This window comes from Xiphophorus hellerii, chromosome 12, assembly GCF_003331165.1.
Source record: "Xiphophorus hellerii strain 12219 chromosome 12, Xiphophorus_hellerii-4.1, whole genome shotgun sequence".
Taxonomy (NCBI): Eukaryota; Metazoa; Chordata; class Actinopteri; order Cyprinodontiformes; family Poeciliidae; genus Xiphophorus; species Xiphophorus hellerii.
The window spans coordinates 3,838,142-3,855,805 of record NC_045683.1 but is presented as its reverse complement, the minus strand read 5'-3'; the positions used below and the strand labels follow the sequence as shown (position 1 = coordinate 3,855,805).

The window sequence follows — 17,664 nt, the reverse complement described above, 5'->3', positions numbered from 1 at the left end:
AGCGCTGACAGGCGGCCGTGTATATGTTTCCTAACTGTGGCTAAAGCTGCTGCTAGCTGGTTTACTCATGATCAGAGGCTGGTTCCTTTGAATACAGTTGGAGAATGGTAAATTGACAATGACTTATAACGGTTATCTAGCACGTAAACACTGTTTTATAAAACACAGAAAGTGAACCTCTAAACGTTACAGCGCTGACAGAGAGTATATTTTTCCTAAATGTGGCTAAAGCTGCTGCTAGGTGGTTTACTCTCCGATCGGAGGCTGTTTATTTTATACACAGATAGAGAATGGTGAATTTACAATGATTAGTAACAGCTATCTAACACTTAAATGCTGTTATTATTAAACTTACCTTTTATTATATCCTTAAGATTATGAGAATGCGGGAAATTTTCAGCTTGGTTCCCAAGGCAAAATCACACCGGAAGTAAAGATACCCAGTTTTGAGTTATGGCGGCCATTGTCTGACGTCACTGTGAAAAGGGTCTATTGAGCTCACTTCCGCTTCTCCAACGCAGTTGCTATGGCAGCACTTTCAAACAAAAGATGGAGTTTAACGCAGCCGAGCGCTTCTACGACTTCCTCACTAACTTTAAAGATTATGAAGATTATCTGGACTCGAAAATCACTCCAACGGATCTTTTTTATTTAAAAGTAAGTAACCCGGGCTCCGAATATGAAATTAAAACTCATATCCATGCCATCTGTAGCTGTGCGGTTTGAAGCATTTCTTTCTTACGTCTCAGATTTACCGGGACCTTCTTTTAATTTCGGCATGTTTTAAACATTCCGCGTCACTCAAAGAGCAAAGTTCACGCCAAGTGTTTGGAGCACAGCGACAAGCCGACAATTGTCGGGGGAATTTGTCTCTATAAGGATATTAATGTCTTTCCTCCGAGTTATTCTTTCGCCTTACTGTTCAAAAAGCACTCATCATTTGTTGGCGAGGTATGAAGTAAAAATGTGGCTTATAAATGAATCAAGAACGCTGCTTCATTTACTATTTTTATGCTTAAAATAGTTTGTAGTTAAAATAATCACTTTCACGTTTAAAAGTTTTGTTGTTGTAGTAACTACTAACGCACACTAGATGGCAGCCACACACAGGTTCAACCAGTCATTTTGAATCGAGAAAACCCTTCATGTGTACTAGCAGGTAATAATTTTGAACTTTAGTTGGATCTAACTAATTATATGAACTCACCAACAGGTCATATTTGTGCTAATTTCTGCTCTTTTATTTCAATTGTCCATTATATGAAAATGACTGATTAAACGGTATTGTTATTACAAGAGAACAGCATGATCTGTCAGCGTGTTGAGAACCTCTTTCTCATAAGAATTAAAATGAACAATTTTGCTTGTGTCCAGCAGATGGCACACCTGCTAATGATATGTGGAGTTTCTTCAGCAGTCAGTTTGTTTGAACACCTGTGTCCACCTGTGTCCACAAAGAGAAGAGACCAACTCATATATCTGACCTGCTAATCTGCTGCACTGAATCCAACTCACCGTGTGTTGTGACTCCGGGTCACAGGTCACCTAACCTCTGCAGAAAGGCAGACCTCTGATAAATCAGCTTATTATAAACCTATTTGTTCACATACTGCGGTCTTTAGGTCTTGTCAGAGTGAATGCTTTATGCTCAGAGAACTGAAGAAGTTAAAAAGACATGTTCTAGAGTCAGAGTATTAGTCCAGCTACTGTTCTGCTGCTTCTAACTGGTCTGATTCAATTAGCCCCAGAATAACGACACAGATTTTTAAGCCAATTTTAGGAGTGGCACATGTCTGAAACTCTGGTGCTCCACATCAAAGTTAGAGGAAAATAGAACTTTTCCTCTCGGATCCCAGCTGGGGTTTTGGGTAAATGGACATGTGGCAGATGCTTTGATCCAACAAGCCACTGGATTTGATGGCAAGATTAGCTTTTTAGATGATGACTTTATGGCTTGGCTTCAATGACGTTGGGTCTGCAAATGGTGTCTAGAAAAATCCATGCAGAAACACGCTCGCTTGCACACACACACGGAAACACATGCACATTTAGAGCATGAATAAGTCTGACAAAAGGCATCAAATCACACACACACAAAAAAACAACAAATTAAACCTTGTGGTGATGCATAGCAGGTTTTGTGCTTTATAATTTGGGTGTGGTGGTGAAATAGCTTAAATCCACACACACCAGCATGACAAACAAATTCCAAACATTGGCTAAAACTGTGCCAAAAATCCAAGATTGGCAATTCCTGACGATGTCCAGCCCAAACTGCAGGCCTTCCCGTCTCTCGCTGCCTGACTCCTCACCTTTCCTTGTCTCTTGCAGAGCAGGGAGTTGGCTCGCAAGCTGGTGGAGCACAGCCACAAGGGCATGATCCTGAGCAGGGAGGAATTCGAGGAGAGGAAAGCAGCTGCAGAGGCTGCAAAGGCTGAACAGAGCAGCGTTTTCTACAGCAGGAGCCGCCCAATGTGAGTTGGCTTCTCGACAAAGCGTGCTATCTGAGTGGCTAACACGATGCACACAAACCACCTGTCAATTTCACCAATATCTCAAATTCTTCTTCAGTGTCAGAGAATTTTTTAGCATTAGTCCTTCTTAGACAGTTGCTCAGTAAAATGTTGAGGTCGTTTTAGTAAAACTTTAATTTGTAGAATTTGTTGGGAAATACAAAATCACCCAGAAAAATAGGTTTTTCTGACATCTATGCTGATAAATTATAAAATTTGACTCAAATGACAGCTAGAAAAACCTGCCAACGTCAGACAAACAGCACTGTTCAAAGCTGGACCAAATCTTGACTCTTGGTCACATACCCATGTGGTAATCGTTCCAGTTTGTGCTTTGGTGTTTTGTCGGACCTAGAGAAGGCTTCCACATTTGCCTCTAGAGATTGTAGGTGAAGATGCAGGGATGCCTGGAAAGTTTATGATGTAACTGGTTTCTTGGTAGTCAAAGCGAGATCTCTGCCTGAGTTTTGTTCGGTGCATGTTAAATTCTTTTCCCGTTTGTGGTGTTCAAGGACAAAATCACGAGACGTTGAGGTGGAGCAGAGGACGTCTGGTATGGGAACATCAGGGACTCATCTTTGCATTTTCAAAATGCCACTCTGTTCACAGTCCAGGTGGATGGATAGATGGAGGAGAGGGTCTTCAAATCCAGGCCTTAGTGTCCTATAACTTTTAGATGGACTCTGGTCCAACACACCTGAATCAAATGACTGAATTTCCTCTGCAGTCAAGTTCTGCTAACGACTCGATTATTTGACTCAGAAGCAGAGACATGTTGCAGGACACTATGGATAGATGGATGAATGTATTGATTGATTGATTGGTTGGTTGATTGATTGATTGATTGATTGATTTGCTAGTCTTTTCAGTTTAAGCTGTGGATATAACCAGTATCTCATGCTTCCAGGTCATTTTTCTGTTCTCCCTTTGTATCTCTTAGTGTTCAGGCAGATTTCCAGTTTCCCATTAGATCTACAATAAAGTTCTTCATTATTTCACATGAGCTGAAGCAGTGAAATAATGAGACAGGATAATACATATCCTGTCTAGTTTCTGGAGTGGATGTGTTTGAAAATGACATAAAAGCTGTGAAATTTAATAGCTAAATGTCTTGACAGATTTTTCTTCCTCCATTTTATTGTAAGATTCCTGTCTAGTTTTGACAACTAATCAAAGTTCATTGGATTCTGTTAATTTCTTTCTTTCTTAATCCTTACTTTTTTATATGTAGAAGAGGACAAAGGGGAGCATTTGATCAACTCCCTTACACATGTAGACAAGGTTTTTATTGGAGCACGGTGTCTAAATTCATCTAAAAGCTATTAGCGTGAACAGGCCAAAACACATTCCTACTAAGCGGAGTTTCCAGCAAACTGCCCTTCAGAGGAAAGTGATCACACAGATATTGTTCTCAGTTTCCACACAAACTTGTGGTTGTAATGTCTCCTTTGATGACAAGCCAGAACAGACAATTAAGAGCGCTCACCACACTCACCCCCCCACACACACACAAGGCTTCAGAGTATCCAAACATTTACCTGCGAGGTTCTGAATCTGATTGAACCCTCAGATGCTTATCCAAACGTGCAGATGTCTCAGCGCTGTCCCCCGCCCTTCTCCCAGAAACGTCTGCGAACATCAGTGACACTGGTGAAATGGGAGCCTCCACACCTGCAGTTACAGTGATATTAGGGCTCAGAGCCTTTCATCTTGTCCCAACAGGATCCGGGGAAATGTTGTGCGGAACATTGGGATGTTGTATACACACAGCAGTTTGCTCGCTCTCCAAGATCTACATCCATGCGGCTCCTTTGAAAGGCCCAGATCGTGTTTGTGAGGTCCTAATGCAGCTTGGAATGCAGTAAAACAGATTTTCTGTCAACAGTCACGGGTTTTAATGGAATATTACACTAAAAATCTTTGCAGACATTTTAGACGTTTACGAGAAGTTACATGGGAGGAAAGGAAAAGAGGGGAAGTTGGCTTTTCTTTCTCTGATGCTTCAAACTGACTTCAAACTGGTGAATCATTTAATAACAAGAAGACTCATTTTTCCAGGAAGAATTAATGTTTTTATTCATTTAGAGATTTGTTATGCATACAGAACTTTGCCAGTAATCAGTAATCCATTTCTGGCTCACAAGTAGAAGTGTTGCTTTTTGAGAACCTGTTTTCTTCAAAACATTGAGAAATTTTCCTTTTGAACATCAAACTGAAAGTGTCAGATTTAAAAAAGCATTTTAACTCAAAGTATTCTTAAACCAGTCATGCAACATTTTCTGCTTCCCTGCTATTTAGTTTTCTGAACAGAACTTGTCCTTGTAAAAATATCCAACATGGAAACAATAAGGATAGATTTTTTTCTACGCACTTAAAACACAAGTTTTCAAGATTACTGTTCACACAATGTACAATCAAATGTGAAATATACAAGAGACCACATTAAGATATGTTTAAGAGCTTTACACTGACTGTTATATTTAGGGCTCACCAGTAGTACCACTACTTTTATCAAAATTCCAGATTAAGGCAGTTTGAAACGACATTCCTAATGTTCTAGTGTAATTTGAAGGCCCACTGAAGCTTTACAGACTTTAAACTGTGAATTTTAATGAGTCGTTTCAGCTCAGAAGTTTTTATTTTAGAATAGACGTTTCAAATCTGAACCAAACCTGACAGCCCTATTGGAAAAAACTACATCACTTGTATGTTTTACACGACTGAACGAACTGCATTAAGTGAGATTTTTTGTTGGTATTTTACAGCTGTGCGTTGATAATCAGAAAACTATTTAAGCTGAGCAACTTTTTTTTAGAAAGCTGAAGATGAAGAGGGATTTTTCTCAGTGAGTCCAAACATGCATCCAAAAAAAGAAATTAAATTTGGGAATGGCCTAGCCAGAGTTCAGAGGTCAATCTGTTGAGTCTGGCAAATATTGCAAAGTTAAGATGTGGGATGCTGACCTGAAAGAATATTAAATATTCTTAAACAAATGATTAGCATTTTCTCTTCCTACAGATTTGTTTTATTTTCGGCTGATTTACGCAGGATATTTCACATTGAAGGTGGGAAAAGTTTTGAAAGTATTTATCACAATCTCTTTGTATTCATTCTTGAAAGTCTGTCATTTTTACAAGCACAGATAGACACGACAAACTGACAAATAGTGTTTTAAAGTCTCTCAACATTGTTGCAATCGTTGTTAAAAGGTTTTCTTACCCTTGCGTGTGAACAGGCGGTGCAAACAAAATGAAAAATCTCAGTTTTGCTACAGATCCACATGGAAAAGGCCTATAAACTGATCATCTTTCATTACTTTCCCATCTTTGGATATTGGATCTTGCAAAAGACTTTGACAGAGAATTTGCTAACCGTAACAGTGCCATGTTTTGAGGTGTCTCAGTGCAGATTTCTCCTCCCTTTGTGATTTTCTGATTGGACCCCATCACTTCTTGTTATACTTGCAGGTTGAAAATAGTGAAGCATTGCCTCTGCAGTGTGACTGAAGGTAATCAGGACAATGCCAGATCAGAGCCTACAAACTCTTCAGAGATGCTGTTTCATATTCAGTAAAAGAAAACTCCCGTTAACACAACGTTATAGGAAAACGTTGTGTTCAGTTCTGTGTTTCTGCCGGTTGCAGTCTTTGTTATGAAGCAATATTCCTCTCTGCAGACTTTTGCACCTGCATGCATATCGTCTTCTTTGCACTAGGCAGCATACTGTTTTGAGAATGCCATTCCCTTCCCTGTGGGCCTTAAACTATTCCTCCCAAGGCACATCTTTTTTTCACAGCTCTGTCACTGTTCTGTGTTTCCCCCCTTCCTTTCTCTTCTTTTCAGCCTCCCTGTGCTTTCTCGGAGACCTTTAGTGCCTGCAGGTGTATAAATAGAGCTGTTTTCAATTAAGGGTTAACCTTGCCTATAGCGTGCATCTGATCAGTGAATGCCCCTGCACCTGTGGTAATAAAATACCTCAGGGAGTGGAGATGGTGTGCTGAATGCTAATCAGATGTTGCCCCGTTGTTGCCCTGTCTCATTTTTAACGACAACATGCTCCTCCTGACAGCTCGGCTGTGAAAGGGAGGCGAAGAAGGGAGGAAAGAGGAAAGGGAGGTGGAGGGGCTTGAGCACACCACAAAAAGAACAAACAAAAGAGCCGGTGCTCTCATCAAACATAAGTGAAATCTAATACACGATTGAAAACGGAAACTGGGATGAATGGGATGCTTAGTCAGTTGTGTGGTTGTTTGGGTAGGGAGTTGTCAGAATGAGGGGATTGTTTAAGAAGTGCTAGCTTCTGCTAGATTCAGGTTTGCCTCCAATCTCAGGCGGGTGAAGTATCTAGTTCTGATCTAACAATTTTGTCTACACTCATTTATTTGTTTATTCTATGTTACTTTTCTTCTTTTACCATTTTTCTATTTCTAAACAGAAAACCTTCCCATGAACAGGTGTTGAAAATGATCACGTTTGCCATGAAACACAATTCATCTGGTTTCCACCAAAGTGTTTGTATTGCCCATATTAAGTTACATGAGATGTTTATTTTATGTTTATCACACTGCTGGTTGCATGTGTTTTCATGTCTTTATGTATTTTAGAATAGATGAATGACTGACGCTTTGGGATCGGTATACATGTACATGCCATTTACCATAGTCATTTTATACATTTGATGTTTTTATGTATTGTTCTGTACTCCCCTTGGTACTGTCATTACTTGTTGGCAGATTTTTTCTTTGTTACTAAAGCTGAATTTGCTTAGATTTCTCTCTGTAGAATTATGGATTTAAATTGTTTGAAGGTGGCACTATAATCCTTCTCAGATTGATGGGCAGCAGCAGTTCCTCTTAGATTACTCCTTATGTCTTTAGCATTGCAGAAACACAGATCAACGAATTGAACCAAAGCACCTGCAGGGGTAAAGGTGATGTTTAGTTAGCCACCATCAAGGGTTGATTCTGTTTTCTCAGAGGAGAAAACTAAGCTTAGTTAGTTTTAACTTTGAGTTTGAAGTCTTCAGTTTTGTCTCAACCAGAAACAAGAGGACCGGAGAGTCGGTGCAGAGCAGAAGAGAGGCCTCTGTTTCCTGTTTCCTCTGCGCTCTGGCTCAGGCCCAGAAGACCGTGTCAGCATAAGCGGCGACCTGGCGTGCTCACGTCGCTCCTGCGCGGCTTTCATGAGGCTCCCTGCGAACTCCCCACCGTTCCCGGCCACAGTCACGCTCATTGTCCATTGTGCAGTTACGTTTTTACAGTCCGCCTCAAGAATTCTCCGCCTCGCGGCTCTCTATATTAAAAGTGAAGCTATCACTTGCGGTGCCAAGGAAAACCTGTGCCACAAGCGCACACAGTGGATGCATTTCTCTGCCGAACCAACCTCCAGATGCGAAGCAAAAATAAGATTGTGGATGTGACTGACATGAGAAACATCACGAAGCCGATCCAGAGCTGGCTTTTTTTTTTTTTGCAGGCCAAAACCCCCGCCACTCTCAATGGCCGCTACCCGACAAGGGAACCTTGGGCGACCAGGTTGTGCAGTCTCTATTACACGTGCTGTCAGGCCAATTGCCTCCCTTGCACTCTGTGATTTTGGACGGGTGTGTAAATTTGGATCCCTCTCCCCTGCAAGCGCTGCTCAGAAATACACATCCTGCCAGGCTTCAGCTCACGACCACATCCTTCCATGCAGCACACGCGTATAAATACAGCCCAGCAATAAGTGGGTGCAAACAGATAATAAATAACAAATTGGATGTTTCCACATTTTAGACGCATTTCATCTTAATGACTTGTTTAAGGAACCATCTGTCACTGCTTGTAGGCTGCATGTAGGACGCCAAAAAAATAACAAATGTTTTTGACTAAGTAATACTGAATCACTACTTGCTTGTTGTTTCTGGAGCTTTCAAACAAATCTGACTGAAAGGTTTTACTTAATGTGGTCTGTTGTACATTTCATATTCGATTGTGCATTGTGTGAACATTTCCAGCTGTCATTAACGTGGATTTGACCTGCAGCTACTGCCTTTTATATGAAAAAAACGTTGATCTTTAGTCGTAATCACAGTGTATTTTGCCGATACTGAATGAAATAAAGCTCAGCTTTAAACTCCTCTTGATGTTTTAGATCAACAAAGAAGCATCTTAGCGATTTATTTAGCAAAATTCCAAAGTGCCATTCAGAACACAGCTGGCTAAATAATTATAGTGAGGTGATGCAACGAAAAATTATGTCCACAGAGAGAAATTATGTCCTGGAGTTTTCCTCCATCCAGGACTTGTACAAGTCCAGAGTCTAAAATAGGGCAGCTAACATCTCTGCAGACCCCACACATCCTGGACACAAACTCTTTAGACTTTTACCAGATTGATGCTAAAGATAATTTCTTCCCCAGACTTTCTCTCTGATGAGTAATCAGCTACTCTGCTGTGACACTATATAAGCATATATATTTCTTTCTTCATAAAAATTGGGGATAAATAAATATACATTACGTTCCTTTATATTTTTTTCCCCCTAAAGTTTAACTTTATATCTGTGTGCTGTGAAACCAACTCAAATTTTTTGTTTCTGTACACAATCTTGACCAATAAAATTGATTTGAATGCACAAAAACATATAAGAAAACGCAGGAAATATCCAGGCTCTAGTTTAGTCTGAACCACATTTAGATTTGAGCTGATATTTTGTTAGAAATCTTTTTTTTTTCAACGGCCACTTAATTAGGGTACATTGCTTTGCAAAAGTGTTTAGCCCCTCAAACTTTTTGCACAATCTTTCAAACTTCAGTGTATTTCATCAGGAATTTTATGCCAACACCAATTATAGTCCAACACCAAGCATGTGTGTGATAATGAAGTGGAAGGAAGAGAATACCGTTTTAAAATTTCTCTCATGTAAAAATCGGAGAAGTGTTGGGTTCATTTGGATTCAGTTCCCTGAGTGAACACTTTGTAGAATCACTTTTTGCTCGCTCTTCGTTTGAAAACAGCTCAAGCTCAGTCAGATGGAAAGGAGTATCTGGAAAATATTGATATTATTGATATTAAAGCAGCGGGGACTAAGCATGAGTGCAAACCATAATCGATTCGATTCTGTGGTCGCTATGTGTAAGTGCTCAAGACGTATCAACATTTTGTAAGCTCAAAGGAGTTTCTGCAAGGCACATTTATGTTCTTTACTAACTCAGCACTTTTGACATTCCGACATTGTTTTAACTTCAACCTCTAACATCTTTAGCCTTTCTATGAGGCTAATCAGCAAAACTGTCAGCTTCATATTTGCTCTTATCCACCCTGTAGATTTAGGATGGTTGTGACAGCCTCCAGGAGCAGGATCTCCTGCCCAAGGTCTTTTAATGACTAATTGTTTTAATTTTTTTGGAATCTATGCTTGTGGTTTTGGGCAAAGAGGCTGAATTGAGCCTGCTGAACAGCTGCGCCCGTGTATAACAGGAGCTAAGAAATGGACCTGTAACAATGTTGTTCCTCGGGTGAAATTCTTCTCTAATCAGCAGCTGAAATGGCTTGAAAAATACGCTTAAATGATTTCATATGAGCTGCTTTGGATTACAATGTAAGCTAATAAACTGATGAGGAAGAAACCACAATGCTGACATGTGCTCAACAGACAGTCGTTCTCACACAAGAACCCGTTCTCTAATTTTAGGACTTGCATTTAACCTAATTTTCTTTTTGTGTGCTTTAAAGTTACTCCTAGTTGAGTGGACATTTTTCTGTTTCTGTCTTCAACAGCATTGTAAAAGTTAGGTGGAAAAACACAACGTCTTACCAAGTATCTTTGGTCTAGTTTCTAGTTTCTTAGTACACTGGAAATAAGACAAAGCCTGTCTTCCGAGTTGGGTGGTAACTAGTTACATTTACTTGAATAACTTTTTTGGGAAAAATGTACTTTGACTATGCTTTAACTTTTACTTGAGTAATTTTATTACAAAATAACACTACTCTTACTTGGGTATAATTTCTGGATTCTCGACCCACTGAATGAAAAACAAACATGTTGTAACCAAAAATTCACCAGACACAGACACACACCTGCAGTTTTTGTTTAGGTTTCATCAGATTTTTTATTGAAAGAAACTGATTTAGAACATTTTTCTTTTGGCTAATTTTGTTATTTTTTGTTCCTCACCCATTTTGATCCTTAAAACACCAAAATTTCCACTTAACCTTATATATTGATTCATGTGATTATGTAATTTTTAAATATTAAGTAATTGATCATTTGATCTGTTACTCAGTACTTGAGTAGATTTTTTTGCTAAATATTATTTTGCACTTAAGTAATTTCTTGAATGGCTACTTTTTACTTTGACTTGGGTAAAAATGTGCTGAAGTACTTCTGCTCTTACTTGAGTACAATTTTTGGGAACTCTGCCAACCTCTGACTCTCTTAGAAGTAAAGTTTCAGCAGGATATATGAACTTGTTTTAAGTCAATATTTCCTTAATTCTGAATAAAAAACAAACTAGTATCACTGACATTATTTTCACTTGTAACTAGTACATTTTTGCAATATTATAGAATTGTCAACTTAAAACAAGCCTCTATATCTTACTGAAAAGTTAGTTGCATGTCAGTTTTATCTTATTTTAAGTATTCTAAGATATTTGCAGTAGAAACTAGACAGAAATACATTGTAGAACTTTGCGTTTTTGCAGTGTTCTGCTTTTTGTCAGAAGAAAGACAGTAATATCTTTGGTCCTTACTGAAAACCAGTGTCTAAAGCCGGCAGCACAGGACGTGCCACCTCCGCAAGCCCAAAAACCAAGGTGGCCGCACCTTGCTCGAGGAAAGCTCAGGTAGAATATCCCGTGCAGCGCATGTGTAACTGATACGGTCAGTTCATTGTAATCAGAGGTGACAGAGGACTTTATAAAGAGCTTGAAATAAAGTAAATTGTCATGCTGTGTGGAATTTCCCTCGACATCCACCAGCCCAAAATAATATTTTTCAGAAGGTTCTCTTTCCCAAAAGAAAAAAAATTCTTAAGAAATTGCTGTTTTCCTAAGAGCTGCATTGTCGAAGCTGCAGGAGGATGAAGGCTTCACCCTTTTAATCTGCAGAGCAGAATAAAAAATTATTGCAAAGTGTAGCATCTGTTCCCCGTCATGACATGAAACCCTCACAGAAAACACCCGTCGTCCAGTCGCTGAATATTTATTTGCAGAAAGAGAGCTACAAATTAAAGAGGAATGTCCGCCCCTCTTCCCTCAAAGAACCTTTTAATGGCATTCGATTAATTATGCTGGGAGCTATTTGCTGTTGCGGATAATCACATGTGTGATACAGGGGAAAAAATGAACGCAGATCAAATTTGGCTGTCAGATTTGATGGAATTGCAGTGTTGCAACATGCTGTGCAATATCAGATTTCTTCAGCGTTTCCAGTTGTAGGTGTTCCTCCTCAGGGGATTTGTCGTTGAAAAAGATGAAAAACCGGCCCTGCTGTTGGTCGCTGACACTTAGGTGAATAAATGTTACTGGGTGACAGATTGGAGTGTAAACAGTACTAAAAAATTACTGGAGGTACTTGTGAGAGTCTGAGGACGATGGAACAGGCAAAGCTTTGTTTGAATACTTTATCCCCAGAGGGAAACTCTTACTTTTGAAGCATAAATAATAGAAGGAAAAAGATGCAAACTCATCAAACCAGTTAAAACTTCAGTCAAACACCCAACAGTTTACAAACTGATCAGAAACTGGAAGTGTGGTTCCAATCCTCAGAGATCATTAATGGGATGTGGCTTGTGGCTCTGAAACAAGAAATAAACAGTTATAAGCGTTGCTATAATTATGCATTGTGCCATAAATACACAGGAAACAAAAAACAATTAGTTTTACTGTCAGTGACTGGCTGTAGAGCAGCCAGTCCACAAGCGTTCACTTTCTTTGGTGCTGATTAGCTGAAGCCTGAAGAGCAGAGAAAATGGAGACTGTAAATGTTAGCTTCTGCGTTAGCGCTAAGGCGGTTTCTGCTCTGCATATTAATGCATATTAAGGTATATTTGGTGTTTAAACTGTAAAATCAGGCAATTCTGAGTATTTTTAGAGGAGGGGTCTGTGGTTCGAAATATGACTACAAATCTGAGTAATTTAACTTCTGTTCATTGTATGTAAAGCATTAGCTTAAAGCTTCTTTCAGAGAGCAACTGCAGAAGAACCCTTAGACCAGGGGTTTCAAACTCCAGTCCTCGAGGGCCGCAGTCCTGCAACTTTTAGATGTGCCTCTGCCTCACCACACCTGAACAGAATAATTAGGCCATTAAGGCTCTGGAAAACTGATCTACACAAGGAGGAGGTAATTAAGCCATTTCATTTCGGTGCTTTGTACCTGTGGCACATCTAAAAACTGCAGGACTGCGGCCCTCGAGGCCTGGAGTTTGAGACCCCTGCCTTAGACTAATGGTTTGCCTAAAACACCATTTTGTAAGCTACATTAGCAGTGAGTGTTGCAGAGTTGCACAACCACTTTATGGTGCATTAATGTAAAATAGGTGACTCAGATGTCAGACATGATAATCCTGACACCTGTGGGTACCAAAGCAACAAGGCTGGCAAGAACAGGAGCAGAAAAAAATGTCAGGTATCTAAAAGCTACCAAAGGTTTTGTGACAAACTTTTGTTCACCACTGTGTGGTGAAGTCCACAGATAATCTGGGCTCTCCTCAGAAAGCTTTATAATCTCACTGTGGGGTGCCAGTTTGGTATGTCTTCACTTAGAAGCATTTCTACTGACTTCCTCCTCCTCGCCATTCACTGTATCGGTAGAATTTCACTACTTTTGCTTTGTGACGACATTGTGCCAATGCCAGAGTTCCTGTGACTTAAACGTAGCATCATCTCTCTTCAATACCTTTCAGTTGTCTTGTGCTCGATTACTAGCTATATGCTATTGTGCTATTGATTTCTCCTATGCGGGGAACATTGCAGTTTTTCCACACACGTATACTCACAGAATGAACCAAGCAAAAGTGTTTTAAAGTATGTAAACACAAAACTGTTGGTGTAATTATTGGAGAGAGTAAATAGTTTAAAAACTTCCTTTCAGGCTCAGGAAAAAGGCCTCGGGGATTTGGAACGGAGTGGAGTGGAGTGGAGTGTTTATACGCATGTAAACAGCTGCAAAGCACCCACAGCTGGTCACCCCCAACGGAGGCGCACAAAGCATTACATAAACTTCATCTGTAACACACACAATATGGAAAGCCAAGAAAACATCTGACTTATTGGCTACTTTTTTTTCTGTTTTAGCTTCTTACAGTTTAGAGATAAGTGATAACATTTACATTTCTATACATAAAATGGAGAGATGCATTTTTATTAGCATTACTGTCCAATGCCATTCTGGCCTATACAGTTTTTTTAAATAATGTAATAATTAATGTATCAAATACGTGTTTATACTTGGGATTGTGTAAATAAAACTGTAAATCAATCTAAAAAATGTAGCCATGTTTGTATAAATATGTTTAATTAAATACACAAAATGATTAAATGTGTGAATTATTATTCAAAATCTAAATTAACTGCATAAATAAAATTCATTGTGTTTCTGTTTGATAAATTATTAAAGACACTTTTATTAGAAACAGTTATTTTGTTTTTTCAAAAGTACCTGACATGTTTTTACTTCCATCTCTGTCTTTAAATTAAATGTGTTAAAATCATATCTAATTATTTCAGTATATATTTGAACACTCAGTCTCTTATGAATACATGAATAAAAATAATATATGTATTCATACACAAAAAGTTCCCATTATTCTGGCAATCTAAAATAAAACAATAATTGGGGATCCCGGTATATCATGACAACGGAAGAAGGTTTTCAGAATGGGACATTAAACTGCTTCAATCTACATTTACGTCTTTCGTGTTCAAGCATTTTGAATGTTCTGTATTTCCTGGATCCCTGTGGAACCAGACGGATGTTCTGATTGAACAGCATGACAACAACGCAGGTAGTTTCACCTTCTGGTTCGTAAAAACGTTTCTCTTACAGGACAGACGTTCTTCTTGTTGTTTTCACCAGGCCAGATGATGACTGTTCAGCTCCCTCTTCATTTTCTTCTCATTTTTCCTAATGATGTTGCCCACCTGCCTGACCACAATCCTAAAACAAGACACTTAAAAGGCCGGGCTCCTTAATGCCGAGTCATTAGGAACTAATAACCATCATTTCATTGAAACTTCCTTGTTATCCCTCCTAAATGAGGCTTGATAAGAAATTTGTTAAATGACGGAAATCTCCACATGTTTACGGCAGAGGATCGTTCGCTCTCTGTGACTGTGTGTTGCTCGTGCTACTGGACGGGGTAACCCCGGTTCCTTGGCTCCTCAACACCTGTGTTTACTTTGGGGCCTCGGCCCCCGTGACCCAGCAGCAATCCTTCACTCACTCAGAAGATGGAGTGAGGTTTCGGCCTCCAAATATGTGCCGTCTCTGCACTTTTACCACCGTGAGATTCCTCTAACACTTTCGCAACGAGGCACAGGCCAAATGTAAAGTGAGAGTTACAATCCTCTTACAAAATCTGGGAAATGTAACGACTCCTTTCCTTTACTGTGATGTTAATCCAGGCTAAAATAAATATTCGGCTGTTTGTCTGTGCTTAATGTGGCACTTCTGGAATTCACTATGAAATTGGAAATAAAATATCAAATCTAACTTGTCTGATTTTTGGACGAACATAATTTAGGAAAATGCACTCAAGACTCCACACCTTGAGTTTCCATTGCACTGCAGATACAGAGCTGTAGATAAAGATTTAATACACAATGAGGTGGCTTTTGGTTGATGGCGATTATTAATGGAGGTAATATGTTTCATAGGCAGTAAGAGGACTCAAATATTTAAAATATTTACAGAGAGTTGAGTCAAATATTATTTATACCACAGGATAAATTGGGTTTAAAGTCATCTCTCCATCCTTCCAACTTACTTATTGTGACTGGAAGTAATATTATTAATTAATCAAATGTAATGCTGACATTTTGGGAGTGATGGTGACCTCAAAGAATTAGAGTTCATGATGAAAATGCATTGCTAAAAGGTCTTTAAGGTTTTTCTTTGGACTTGTGTTGCTTATTTAAAATAAACAGTCATTTATTTCCATTAAAGTGTCAACTCTTTTCATTTTTTAAGAATCCAGAGCAGAAAAATCATGTCACGGTCAGAAAATGGACTGAAATTAGTTAAAAAAGTGAGTTGAAGTTCTTAAATCAACCTGCGGCTTTTGGATATTCCAAAATGGCTCCAAATAATAATAATAAAAAAAGCAAACAACTATTTTAAAATGTAATTGTAATTGAATTTCCGCAACAGAATGAAGTTACAAGTACCACTAAATTTTATTTAGACCTATTTTCTTGTCACAAAGTTGCAAAGACAGTTTCCATCCTCTTTTTGCTAAATCTTTGTATTTTTCTTTTGTTAAAAGAAACAACCCCAAAATCATAATAATAAGAACATTGTGATTCTTTTAAAATAACACATTTGCTATAGCAATATTTATTAAACGTTATAAGTCACTGAAACATTTGTGACTCCAAATGAATTTTATTTGTCTGAACTGAAAAAGCAGACCCATGCTTTAAAGTCTGATGAACTTTTTCAAACATGATAAAAGTACTTTAGCTGTGACAAAAAAGTATTAAAAAGTAGGTGGGGGTTTTATGTTTGCATGCGTCTTAATGGAATATGTTATAAAAAGGTATTGATTTGGGTTTTTTTCTAAACCCATAAAGTCAATATCTGCTTAAATTCCCAAAGTTGCAAAATAGTGAGATATAAAAAACAGACACAAACGATGCATGTCACTGTCCTAAATTAGTTTATGGTACTGATTAAAAATCACCAACTGATAGGTAATCTGTAGGTAACCATCTGTTTCTTCATAGTTCTTCTCCTTCATCTTGAACTGTCTCCAGCGGCCCGTTTGCAGGCGTTAAGATGTCCGCTCGCTGTGAATCAGATGAATGTGGTGTACTGTCCGCCGTGGCCGCGTGCCAGACTTCTGTTGCTCCTACCGCACTGTGAACTGTTCAAATATAAGTGCCAGTGTTTTTTCAGGTGCGGATCCATTAGTGTGCGCCAAAATCCATGTTTCCATGGAGACAACTCGAAGCTAGGAGCAGAAAGCAGTCACTGAGTCGTGTGGTTTATAGTTGTGGATTTATGTTTCCTATGAAGAAAATGATGATAACGAGGAAAACCTTTAATGGTGAATTATATTTGGTGTTGATAGTTTAACAGGTACTTGTTAAAAAGCATGTAATATTGTGTTAAGAAAGCCAGCCTGGAAAATTCACAATCACTTCCAACATTTAAAGGCACAGATTTATTTCTATTCATTGATTTTTTTTTTAGTTAATTAATAAAGTTGGAGTAGAATCAGAGCATAGCACTCTGAGGGGTTTAACATGTAAAATCCTCCCATAAATAAAGAACCTGTAAGTCTTCATGTGACTTTTTCTCAGGTTTAGAGAAACATTTCAAGCTTTTTGAGTGTTGTCTTTTCCAGGACACTGGCAAGTGCAGGAAAGGAGCTCAACGATAACTTCCTGAAGGCCCTGGCAGAGCGAGAAGAGGCCAACCGCAGTGGGAAAATGACTGTGAGTACATTATTACAGCACTCCAATTGCTACGTAATGGGATTCCCCTCAAATATTTCTGCAATTCCATTAGGATGGAAACAAAATCCATACTGTGTCAAGCTGAGTGGAAATGACCCTCCCCTCCCCTCCCAGTTCCAGTCCCTCCCCAAATACCACCAAATCCAGCTGGCGGCCCCCTTTCCCAACCATAAGACCCCCTCACTAAAACCACCTTGTTCTTAGATTAAACCACAATGATAAATATGAAAGGGGCCTCATCCTAATTCTCACATAATATTTAAAATATAAGAAACTTCATTATTCCTCTGTATAGTCTAAATGATTTTATTCCACATCACCTAATTAGAGTTGCTCTTCAAACACCTTTAAAGGTGTTAAATAAGGTTTAAAAACTTCTTTTTATCTTTTTATTTATATATTGGAAAACTGTGTCTAAAAAAACAATTCTGTGTGTTTTTACAAATTATTATAAAAATGGCTGAACTTCACAATAGAAATATTTTTTTAT

At 38.7% G+C, this 17,664-nt stretch overlaps 1 long non-coding RNA gene across 1 annotated transcript; it reads left to right on the top strand.

Annotated features, from left to right (window-relative positions):
* The first annotated feature begins 549 nt into the window (after positions 1 to 549).
* LOC116729241 (uncharacterized) lies at positions 550 to 17,153 on the top strand. Its single transcript, XR_004341115.1, has 3 exons — positions 550 to 657; positions 2,332 to 2,474; positions 17,063 to 17,153. It is a non-coding gene; the product is annotated as an uncharacterized LOC116729241 (long non-coding RNA).
* The last annotated feature ends 511 nt before the right edge of the window (positions 17,154 to 17,664 follow it).